Source organism: Stegodyphus dumicola, chromosome 11 (genome assembly GCF_044657685.1).
Source record: "Stegodyphus dumicola isolate Sdum_Otavi_A_Nest chromosome 11, ASM4465768v1".
Classification (NCBI taxonomy): domain Eukaryota; kingdom Metazoa; phylum Arthropoda; class Arachnida; order Araneae; family Eresidae; genus Stegodyphus; species Stegodyphus dumicola.
Window position 1 is genome coordinate 50,347,735 of NC_140778.1, and position 12,419 is coordinate 50,360,153.

Below are 12,419 nucleotides of genomic sequence, written 5' to 3' on the forward strand. Positions count from 1 at the left end.
AAGAAAATACAGTACATATGATCGTGAATTGCTTGGAATATATCTCTCTGTGAAGCTATTTAAATACATGCTGGAAGGACGAGATTTTCAAATTTTCACTGATCATAAACCACTGATTTTTGCATTCAAGCAAAAGAATGATGAAGCTTCACCTAGGCAGCTGCGTCAGTTACAGTACATCTCCCAGTTTACTATAAATATACAGCACATTAGTGGAAAGAACAATATTGTAGCAGATACTCTCTCCAGAATTGAAGAGATATCTGTAAATGATTATGAAGAAATTGCAAAGGCACAACAGAATGACCTTGAGTTGAAAGAATTTATTGCAAGTAACACCTCATTAATTTTCATGGAATATGTACTACAATCTAAAAATGTCCTATGGTGTGATACTTCAGCTAGCAATATTCGCCCATATGTACCTCAAAGTTGTCGCAAGAAAATTTTTGATCATATCCATAGTTTTGCACATCCTGGTGTCAGATCCACTGTAAAACAGATAACTGCCAGATTTGTATGGCCCAGGATGAACAAACAAGCAAGTGATTGGGCTAGAGCTTGTCTGCAGTGCCAGAAAGTTAAAGTAACAAGACACACCAAATCGACCTTTGGTACATATCAAGAACCTGATGCCAGATTTAGCATCATCCATATTCATTTGATTGGGCCTTTGCCACCATCTAATGGTAAAATTTACTGTCTAACATGCATTGATAGATATTCCTGTTGGATGGAGGTAGTTCCATTAGAAGAGATCACTGCAGAACTGGTGAGTAAAGCTTTTTATGACCATTGGGTGAGCAGATTTGGAGTGCCACAGTGTATTGTTACTGACCAAGGTCGCCAGTTTACCTCCCAAATGTTTAAAAATCTTGCTGCTATTTGTGGTGCTAAACTTCTGCATACAACGCCCTATCATCCCCAATGTAATGGGAAAATAGAGCGCTTTCACAGGACACTAAAGGCTGCAATAAAGCTCACAATAATGTAAAATGGAGTGATATGCTACCCACTATTTTGTTGGGTTTAAGAGCTGCTATCAGAGATGATACAAACTATTCTGTTGCTCAAATGGTATATGGTACCAATATCAGGCTTCCTGGTGAATTTTTTGAAAAACCCAGTGTCCACGTTGAACCTGACACATTTGTGTACAATCTTCAGCAGCAGATGGCCCTAGTAAAGCCAATGAAGTCTGCAGATACATGTCAGTCTTATCAAAAAGTTTTTGTACATAGAGATTTAAGGACCTGTAGTCATGTGTTCGTTCGAGTTGATCGGGTGAAAAAACCACTAGAGCCTGCATATGATGGCCCATTTCCTGTAGCAGAAAGACATGATAAGTATTATTCTGTGCATATTAAAGGAAAAGATGTTAACATCTCTATTGATAGGCTGAAACCTGCTTACCTTATGAATGCAGATAGCATGCCAGAGCTACCGAATCAGCTTCTTGACGACGATGTCAATGGTGGATCCTCAAAGGAAATGCATCATAGTAATTTCCCAACAAACACTCGTTGTGATAGAGAAATAAAACTTCCTGTTAGGTTTCGAACTTAAAACTCAATCACAACTCTTATTTCTTGTTACTGCAAATATTATTATTCATGATCTACTTTCCCAATTAAGGCTAATGTCATATCGTATTTATCTCCTTCACAATAATGTATACTGATTTTATAATTTCTAATTTATGTATCTTCTGTAATATACCAGAATCGTAGTGGTGTAGATATTGAGCAATATATTATTGTTCATGAATATATTCAGATATACTTTCCATATTGTTTTTACTGTTCTAGAAATTTTTGCTTCAAATTCTATATGCATGTATTAGCTGTAAGGGTTGGTATTATTGTGTTTTGGAATACAGTGTGTTTTTGCTTAGGCATAACATCTGCATTACCTCCTTAGAAGCTATCTTATAAAATACAATTATTGTTTCAGTTAGAATATTTCAGTGCTATATAGTGTAGTGCACATATATCTATGTATATACCTCATTAATTTTCATGGAATATGTACTACAATCTAAAAATGTCCTATGGTGTGATACTTCAGCTAGCAATATTCGCCCATATGTACCTCAAAGTTGTCGCAAGAAAATTTTTGATCATATCCATAGTTTTGCACATCCTGGTGTCAGATCCACTGTAAAACAGATAACTGCCAGATTTGTATGGCCCAGGATGAAGCAACAAGCAAGTGATTGGGCTAGAGCTTGTCTGCAGTGCCAGAAAGTTAAAGTAACAAGACACACCAAATCGACCTTTGGTACATATCAAGAACCTGATGCCAGATTTAGCATCATCCATATTCATTTGATTGGGCCTTTGCCACCATCTAATGGTAAAATTTACTGTCTAACATGCATGGATAGATTTTCCTGTTGGATGGAGGTAGTTCCATTAGAAGAGATCACTGCAGAACTGGTGAGTAAAGCTTTTTATGACCATTGGGTGAGCAGATTTGGAGTGCCACAGTGTATTGTTACTGACCAAGGTCGCCAGTTTACCTCCCAAATGTTTAAAAATCTTGCTGCTATTTGTGGTGCTAAACTTCTGCATACAACGCCCTATCATCCCCAATGTAATGGGAAAATAGAGCGCTTTCACAGGACACTAAAGGCTGCAATAAAGCTCACAATAATGTAAAATGGAGTGATATGCTACCCACTATTTTGTTGGGTTTAAGAGCTGCTATCAGAGATGGTACAAACTATTCTGTTGCTCAAATGGTATATGGTACCAATATCAGGCTTCCTGGTGAATTTTTTGAAAAACCCAGTGTTCACGTTGAACCTGACACATTTGTGTACAATCTTCAGCAGCAGATGGCCCTAGTAAAGCCAATGAAGTCTGCAGATACATGTCAATCTTATCAAAACGTTTTTGTACATAGAGATTTAAGGACCTGTACTCATGTGTTCGTTCGAGTTGATCGGGTGAAAAAACCACTAGAGCCTGCATATGATGGCCCATTTCCTGTAGCAGAAAGACATGATAAGTATTATTCTGTGCATATTAAAGGAAAAGATGTTAACATCTCTATTGATAGGCTGAAACCTGCTTACCTTATGAATGCAGATAGCATGCCAGAGCTACCGAATCAGCTTCTTGACGACGATGTCAATGGTGGATCCTCAAAGGAAATGCATCATAGTAATTTCCCAACAAACACTCATTGTGGTAGAGAAATAAAACTTCCTGTTAGGTTTCGAACTTAAAACTAAATCACAACTCTTATTTCTTGTTACTGCAAATATTATTATTCATGATCTACTTTCCCAATTAAGGCTAATGTCATATCGTATTTATCTCCTTCACAATAATGTATACTGATTTTATAATTTCTAATTTATGTATCTTCTGTAATATACCAGAATCGTAGTGGTGTAGATATTGAGCAATATATTATTGTTCATGAATATATTCAGATATACTTTCCATATTGTTTTTACTGTTCTAGAAATTTTTGCTTCAAATTCTATATGCATGTATTAGCTGTAAGGGTTGGTATTATTGTGTTTTGGAATACAGTGTGTTTTTGCTTAGGCATAACATCTGCATTACCTCCTTAGAAGCTATCTTATAAAATACAATTATTGTTTTAGTTAGAATATTTCAGTGCTATATAGTGTAGTGCACATATATCTATGTATTATGAGATATGTCTTTTTCACTAATTTGTTAATGTTAGATTGCAGTATTGAAAATTAAGAATTTGAGCTGTATGTAAAATAGGTAGTATTCTAATCATGTTGGTATTAGGCATATATGAGCTTTAGAGCAAATATAACTTCTATCCAGCTGCAGTTTAATGCAGTACTAATACCTGTTTTTCAGAAAACTAATAATTTTCTAAGAATATTAGTTGCTAAGGTGTATATTCAGGACAGTGTTGCATTGAGTCAGTCAGGAGTGAGTAAAATAAGAAAAGTGCATTTGGTGTTTAAATACCTGCTATAAAATTTGAAAATTTTAGTAATACTGATCAGATTTTCATTGGTGTTAACTATTTTCATGTCACTGAAAGCATGTCATTGAATTGTTCAGTTAAGCCCAGATATGGAGTATGTATGTATATATTAACTTTGAGATATAATAATGAAATGTATAATGAATGTATAGAATATTGAATGTGGTATCTACAATTATGTGGATTTCCAGCATGGAACAAAAAAGATTAGTGATATATCTTGAAGTTCCAGCTACCTTAATTATTATTTGTATTTTAATTTGCTATAACCTTACAATTCAGAATCAGATGCAAGCTTAGAAATTGATTCTTTTATACGTGAAGTGCATTTTGATCATGAGATGTAGTGATCACGTTATTCGATTATTGACCTTACCAATGCAATTTAAGTATCGTAACTTAGTTACTGGTGAGGGAGTAATGTTAGAACACTTTGCATTTCACTATCTTGTCAGTAGATGGCTGCACCAGTCCAATACATTGGATTTGAACTTAGCATTTCAGTGCCCTGGTGATAGCTCAGACATTGGTAAAAAAATCAATTTAAATTATGAAAGAAAAGTGTAATAATTATTTGTCATTGCTAATAACTGTAATAATGTGCATTTAATTTATTAAAATTAAGTGTGTGAATTTTCAGAACATTTTTGTTTTGCTGTGTTATTGTTTTTAAATTTTCATATGTAACTGTAACATTGACTAAAGAGTTTGTTGACCATGTGTTTTTTCGTTCACCACATGTGTTGGTGTTGGGTGTGCTGAAGGTGGACGTCTGTAATTTTTTTCTGTATAAGTTTTTAGTGCTGTTCATGATTATGAATAAAAGTTTGCAATGAGTTGAACTAATAATACTATATCCCGAGAGGGCACTTGAAGTGGAATAGTCCGGACGAGTAAGTGGGAGGAGACGGGATGGAAAAAGGAAGTGACAGCTGGACGTCACAGGTAGAGGAGCATGGACCTTATAAGAGATAGACCAACCCAGTGGGCGGGGCGCGTGTCACCGACATGTCGGCAAGAAAGAGTAGGAACGATCTGGTTTACTTTAACACTGAAACTTATGGCGTTTGTATCACATAACTCTTTTTAATTATTAAATGTAATACGTTGTAGTGATGAGATTATGAAAGCTACATATATCTCATTAAACCACTTTTTACTGCATTTCGCGCATTTTTTTTTACGCGTAATTCTTGTACAAACATCTTTACTTTGGTAAAACGGTAAAAACTCTTAAGCACAAAATTTATGAACTTAATTTTGCGTAAAAATAAAGTAAAATTAAATAAGATTGATAGTGCGTGAAGCTTTGAAATAAATAAGGTAAAATTAAAGAGGATCTGATAATTTTTTTAAAATTTAATGAACATTTTCAGGCAGTGATCATATTTATTTGATTATATGATCATTAAATTATTAACATTAAAGTGGATTAGTTATTTTAATAGTTCATAAAATTCGGAGCATAAAATTTTCTGAGCGTAATGACGTTGGGGGGAAAAAAGATAAAATAAAATCTAGAAGCACTCAGATTTTATATTGCGCTCAAAAAGAACCTTTTTTTAAAGTTTTGTGTATTACCTATATTTACTGAATATCATGGTCTTTGCCCGTAAACCACATACATTTGAAAACAGCACATCTTTAGAATTCCCGCATTGGAGATAAAACTGTTATTTCTAGTGCTCGCTCTGAACTCGTTGAGTTTGTTAATCAAAAATTCGTTAAAATTTCTCAAAATATGAAATAAATTAAAACAAATTCGAAATTTGGCCGTCCAGATGCCCATGTTCGGGTGGAGGATTACATTATTCAAAATTTTATGGCTCTAGATACTGTCGTTTTTGTCACAGTGCGAGAAACATACATGTATTCATACAGATTCTTCATTATTTAATTTCTTTAAATATAATACAGGGCGATAATATTTGGAAACAACAATTTGCAAGGAGACACGGACATTTATAGTAAAACAGCGCAAAATGCTGCTTCGAAACTAACAGCCTTTCTAGGATACCGCCCCTTTGGGCTAATAAATTAAATTAGCAGTAAATAAAAAAAAATCTTATGCAGAACTAAAAATAAATTAAAAAATAATCACTATAAAATACAAGGAAAATTAATTATTACGGTTAAAAACAATTTTAATATTACAACTAAATGTATAAAAATGTTTAAGGAGTCAAAAGTGTTTATCACTATAATGTATTATGAAATATAATTGAACTAGAATTCCTTTACAGAAATTGTGCTATACTCATCTATAATTTTAAAAAAGCAGCACAATTTAGAATTTTAAACAAAACTTTCAAAAATTCGTTTTTAAACATTTTAGTATTTTTTACTTATTTACACCAATAAAAAGCATAAACATTGCAAGAGAAAATTGCTTGTTTGAAATTTTCTATTAGTTCAGATTTAAAATATTATTTTCTAAAAGAGGTAGTTACAAATTTCTTTACAGCATAGGAAAAGCTAAAAACCTATCCAGCCCTGAAAGCTTTATAATTATTTAGAACGTTAATTATGCTTGATAAATATGCTAAATTTTTAAAAATCAATCTCAATTTCAGAAATAAAAATATGTAGATATTCTAATTTGTGAAATGAGGCGCTACAACCAGCTTTTTCTTGACAATTATATACGCTGCAATAGGCAACCAATGTTAAATTTCTGCAAGTCGTCCCTACTCCTCCGGATGTGATCAAGGTGACAGCCAGCAACGCATCAGACCAAGGCCAACTAGATATCTACAGGCCTGCTCCAATCTGATGATCACATGATCTGACGTCATAATCTTAGGCTTTCAATTTTGTAGGTTGAGCTTGCTTCGCAGTAGGATTAGTGCTAGTGAGATAATTGTTTACATGTGTTTTTTCTTCTGAAAAATTTTGTATTTTACCGGAAAGTAAAATATTATATTGTGAATTCGAATTTATAAGAAAAAGTGTGTTTTAGAATGCCAAGAAAGTGTAGTGTACCTAAATGCCGATCAAATTACGATAGCACTACTAAACATGTGTCCACTTTCCAATTTCCTTCGGATCCTGTACTCTCTCAGAAATGGATAAAAAATATTAATCGCAAAGATTTTGTAGCTGGCAAACACAGTAGTGTATGCATTAAGCATTTCGAAGAAGAATTTATCATTCGAGAAGATAAAGCTATTCGTGATGATGGAACGGTATTAGTAGTTCCTAGAACTATTCCAGCTTTAAAAAAAGATGCTTATCTAACGATTTTTCAAAACCAGCCATGTTATTTATCGAAGAAACTTCCCACAAAAAGAAAAACACTGGAAGAAAGAGAAGCAGAAATTGATATTCGTTGTGATAAACAATTTGAACACTGGAAAAAGAATGATATTATTAGCGATTTTGAAAACCTAATAAATGGTTTTGCAAAAAAAAAATAGATCTTCCCTCTTCATGGATATTCATTACCAAAGGTAAGATCTTTTGGCTATCGAAATTAGAATTTTTAAACTGTCCAAAAGTGCTTGTATATTTAAAAATATTGAAAGATTTAAATGTGAGAGTTTTTTTTCAATGAAAATGAAATTCCCATTGAAAAGTTCAAATGGATATTTGGAGAAGAAAAGCTATGTGATAAATGGTCTAAACTTGAGACAATGATTAACCATTTGGATGGTTTTTCTGCTTCTGATATTCATGATGACTGCAATTTAAATTTAGATAAAATATCAAAACTACTGTTGAAATGTGCAGAAACAGAAAATAACCCACATTCTGAGAAATTTAAGTTTTTGTATGAACAGATTCAATTAATGCAAATGAAACAGCCTTCGTATAGTGCAGAATTCCTTGCCTGGTCTTGTTATATATTTTATTGTAATCCAAACAGCTACAATATTATACGTAACAGTAAGTATTTTATATTGCCTCATCCGTCATACTTAAGGAAGTTATCTCTGAAAATTGGCCGAGCAGATTCTGGATTGCAAACAAGTCACTGGATGTATTTGAAAAAAAAATGTGAAATTTTAAATGATTCTGAAACAATTGTCAATTTATTATCAGATGAGATATATATAAAACCACAAGTTTCGTATAAAAGTGGTCGTGTTTCAGGTTTTTCGGATAATTCGCAGATGGAGGCCACAACTCTGCAAACATTTATGATAAGCTCTATATTATCAAAAAACAGAGATATTGTAGCAATGTTTCTCGTAAAAAACTTATCATCACATCAATTATTAAAAGTAATTGGCCATGTACAGTCTTGTGGCTATCGAATTATAACTCTAATATCAGACAATAATAGAATTAACAGAAATATGTTCGAAATGCTTTGTGGTGGTGCATTAAAATCCTCATTTATAAACCCTACTATGCATAATCTTCCTATATTTATATTATTTGATACAGTTCATTTATTGAAATCTATACGAAACAACTGGTTCAATCAGAAAGATTCAAACCAAACATTTTTTATACCGTCATTTGAAAACTCAAATATTGTTTACAATTCCAGTGTTCTACATTTAAAAAAAATTGTATGAAATAGAAAAAAATGATAATATTAAAATGGCTCCAACTTTATCAAGAAAAGTTTTATTTCCGTCTTCTATAGAGAAGCAGAATGTAAGTACTGCTATTAAACTTTTTGATGAAAAGACTTTAGCTGCTCTGCAAATTGAATCACAGAATAATAGAACTGGGTATGGAAAAGATGTCTTAGAAACTAAACATTTTATTGATATAATTTTAAAGTGGTGGAAAATTGTGAATGTTAAACACTCTAAAAAGGCCTTGGAAAGTATGGAAAAGATGTCTTAGAAACTAAACATTTTATTGATATAATTTTAAAGTGGTGGAAAATTGTGAATGTTAAACACTCTAAAAAGGCCTTACAGTTTCGAGGTGTATTTATGCAGCCTATAAGGACACCAGAAGATAAAAGCTTAAAAGCTTAGCATATTTATCACAGTTTTGTTCGTGGCTTATATCATGGAACGATTTTTGCCCAATAACAAAAAACTGTAAGTCACAAATTGGGAAACTGTCAAAAGAAACCCAAGTTGCTCTTCTCCATACAACAGCAACATTGAATGAACTTTCAAAGTATTTCTTAAAAGAATTTAAATTACCTTTTATTCTTTTAGGAAAATTTCAGACGGATAACCTTGAGGGACGTTTCGGTCAATTTCGACAAATGAGTGGCTGTAATTATAATGTATCCTTACAGCAGATTATAGAGTCGGAAAGAAAACTAAAATTAATTAGTTTGCTTAAAATGCAGTCTTCTGAGAAAAGTTCATTTATTTTACAACATTTTTCTTGTAATGATATTGAAGATTTTAATGATTATCAACTTATTGATAAGGAATTTGTTGATGTTTTGCATCAATCTAATGATGTTAATGTTACAGAAAAAGATATAATGTGTCTAATTTACATTTCTGGATATGTTTGTAGATCTGTATTGAAGCATATAAATTGTAATCTTTGCAGGAAAAAATTAATTCTTGACAAAGAATTAATAGTTGAATATTGTGAAGATTTTGCATACTTAGCTGCTATTGATAGAGGTGGTTTATTTTGGCCAACAGAATTTGTGCTTTTCATTAATACCTCTGCATTTAAAATATTTTCAATCCTAATATCTGAAATGTATGAGAAATTATATATTTCATCAAAAAATCAACGTTCTATATTAATAAGTCTCATCACAGAGAAAGTTGAAAACAGGATTATTTGGGAGTGTGGCAAATCATTGCATGATTTGTTGAAAAGTTGTGCCGCATGCATTTCCAATATATTGCTGAATAATTACTGTAAGATTAAAAATAACAATTTAAAGGAACCAATGACCAAAAATGAAAAATGAGTAAATTAAATAATTCTGGAATTTAGGTGAATTTTTTACGTAATTTTAAAGTTAAATAATTAGTATTTGCAAACTGTGCATAATTGAGCCACGGATATACATATGAAATTACCTGATCGCGAAAAAGTATATACCCTTTCCAAAGATGAACATTTCCACGTATAAAATAAATAAAATATGCAATAAAGAGAAAGATATGGATTCAATTAGATAAGCTTTAAGATAAACAAATTGTAGATCATGATTTAAAAGTAATTTTTACCAAAACTAAAGCAGAAGAAAAGACGAGCGAGAACAATGAAAAAAAGATTATGTAGTATGTATGATGTATGAAACGATAGAAGAACTAAGTTCAATGGAGGCTCATGAAGTCTGGAAATTAGTTGAAAGATCCATCAATAAGAAAATTACGATGTTTACAAAAATTACAAAATAAGATTTTTGATGTAAAAACTGCATATTTAAATGGATACTTGAATAAACCAATTTACATGGAACAACCACCTGAATTTAAATCAGATTCAGACTGCCAAGCATTAATAGATTGGATAAAAAAAACAAAACACAGTAGTAGTTCAAGGCACATTAATCGAAATCCTTTGCCGTAAGCCAAATCAACTAGCTAAATCATGTTTATTTTTGTAGACCTCAAATCAGGGGCTACAATGATAAGCCTGTTTTGGCATTCATATTTCAAAAATTTGAATGGCAAACTTCTTGTTGATGTGAATTAATGATGTTTAACTTAATAATTAATATCTTATAAAATTGTAATGATTTGCTGGATTTTTCATTGCTTAATACTGCATGCATCTTTTACTATTTGTCTATTATTAAATAAATTTACAATGTATATTTAATCAGATGTTCTTTCATAAGAATTTTTTATAGCATGATATGGTGCTCATTGGGGTAGATTGCATAGTTATGATCTCACTTTATTTTCAGGGAATTTTATAATATATTTTTGGATACGCTACAAGATTTCTCGGCTAATCTTTGGAATATGGTAACAGGTAGTTTGGCGACATTTTGGTAAGGCGATAAAAATTACTAGCTAGGACTTTAGCAGTGTACGTAGATAAAGTCAAGAGTGTGCGCAATGCCATTTTTGTGCAATTCTGGGATGTTTTTCTAAGTGAAAATAGGCCGACGTGTACATGGATACCGTGCACGTGCAATTCTTAAAAACGCAGCAAGCGGTGGGCGATTCTGCACTTTCTCCCAATTTCGCACGTAATCTTATTGCCAAGTTACCATAATCCAAAGATTAACCGATTTCTCGTATAATGTTCGTGCTTTAAAACATCTTTAAAATAAAACTTTTTTTTCTCATATACAGTCAAAAGTCGTTAATCCGGACTCGTCGGGACTTCGACGATTCCGGATTATAGATCATCAGTTTAAATCTCAAAAGATGGCATGCAGGAATTCTAAAATTAAAAATATGAAACCTTAATTTATGAAATAAAGAACAATTATAATCTAAAGGGTATCAAAATTTACAAAAAAAAGCTTAATATTTATTTGTTTACTTTATTAAACATTTCTTTCAATGTAAGTTGTTTTAAGTTGCTTCGTTTTATGTGATAATACTTTCTCTTTAATTCTATAAAGAGACACAATTTCTTGTTCAGTTACAAAGTTCCGCAGTTCAAGTCCCGTTAATTGTTGTGTCGAGAATACCGACTAACTTGTCAATCGAAATTTTTTCGTTTTCACTAACCTCTCTGTCACATTCTTCATGTCTTTATCGATTTTTTGCAGCAATTTCACTTTTTGTTTGATGGACATCGAAACATACTTTCGTTTTGTACGATCCTTTCGGAGCTCCAGAATCGGAAATTCTATTTGACATAATCGAAAGTTCAAGTTTACTTTTATAAAATTGCTCTTACAGTCTGCAAAAAATAATAATCCGGATCCAATTCGAAGATTAAGGCACAATGCTATCATCAACATTAACTGAAATAGATAATTAGATAATTTTAGCTTATACCGTCCGTTATACATTAAACGCGCACGCGAAAACGTATTCTGCGCTTGCTCACACGCATATGCGCAGTCGTAAAGGTCTTACGCGCACGCGTAAACGCCTATGCGCATGTGTCAACGCGTCGCATGCGCAGAAAGTTTTTAGCTTTGAGGTCCGGATTATAGATCATTCAGGATTATGGGTGTCCGAATTAACGACTTTTGACTGTATTTCCCAAAATGTTCACTTGTACGTTTATAATTAAAAAGTACCGGTACTTATGTATTATCGCAACCAGGTCAAAATTCGCATAAATTGCGAAATTTGGCTACCCTACTTACGACAACCCTACGTGTTATACGTAGTTTTGTAAAAAGAGCATGTGGAGAGTCACAAAATTTTCCTGCATTTTCGTGCAAATTTTTGTAATTTATGAGAAAGTAGCAGTTTACATGGATAAAGTGAAGAGTGTGCGCAATGCCATTTTTGTGCAATTCTGGGATGTTTTTTTAAGTAAAAATAAGTCGACGTGTACATGGTTATGGCGAATACGGTTTTTAATCAGTGCTAAAAGCAATAGCCAAAAGATTTCCGCCGAAAAAATAATTC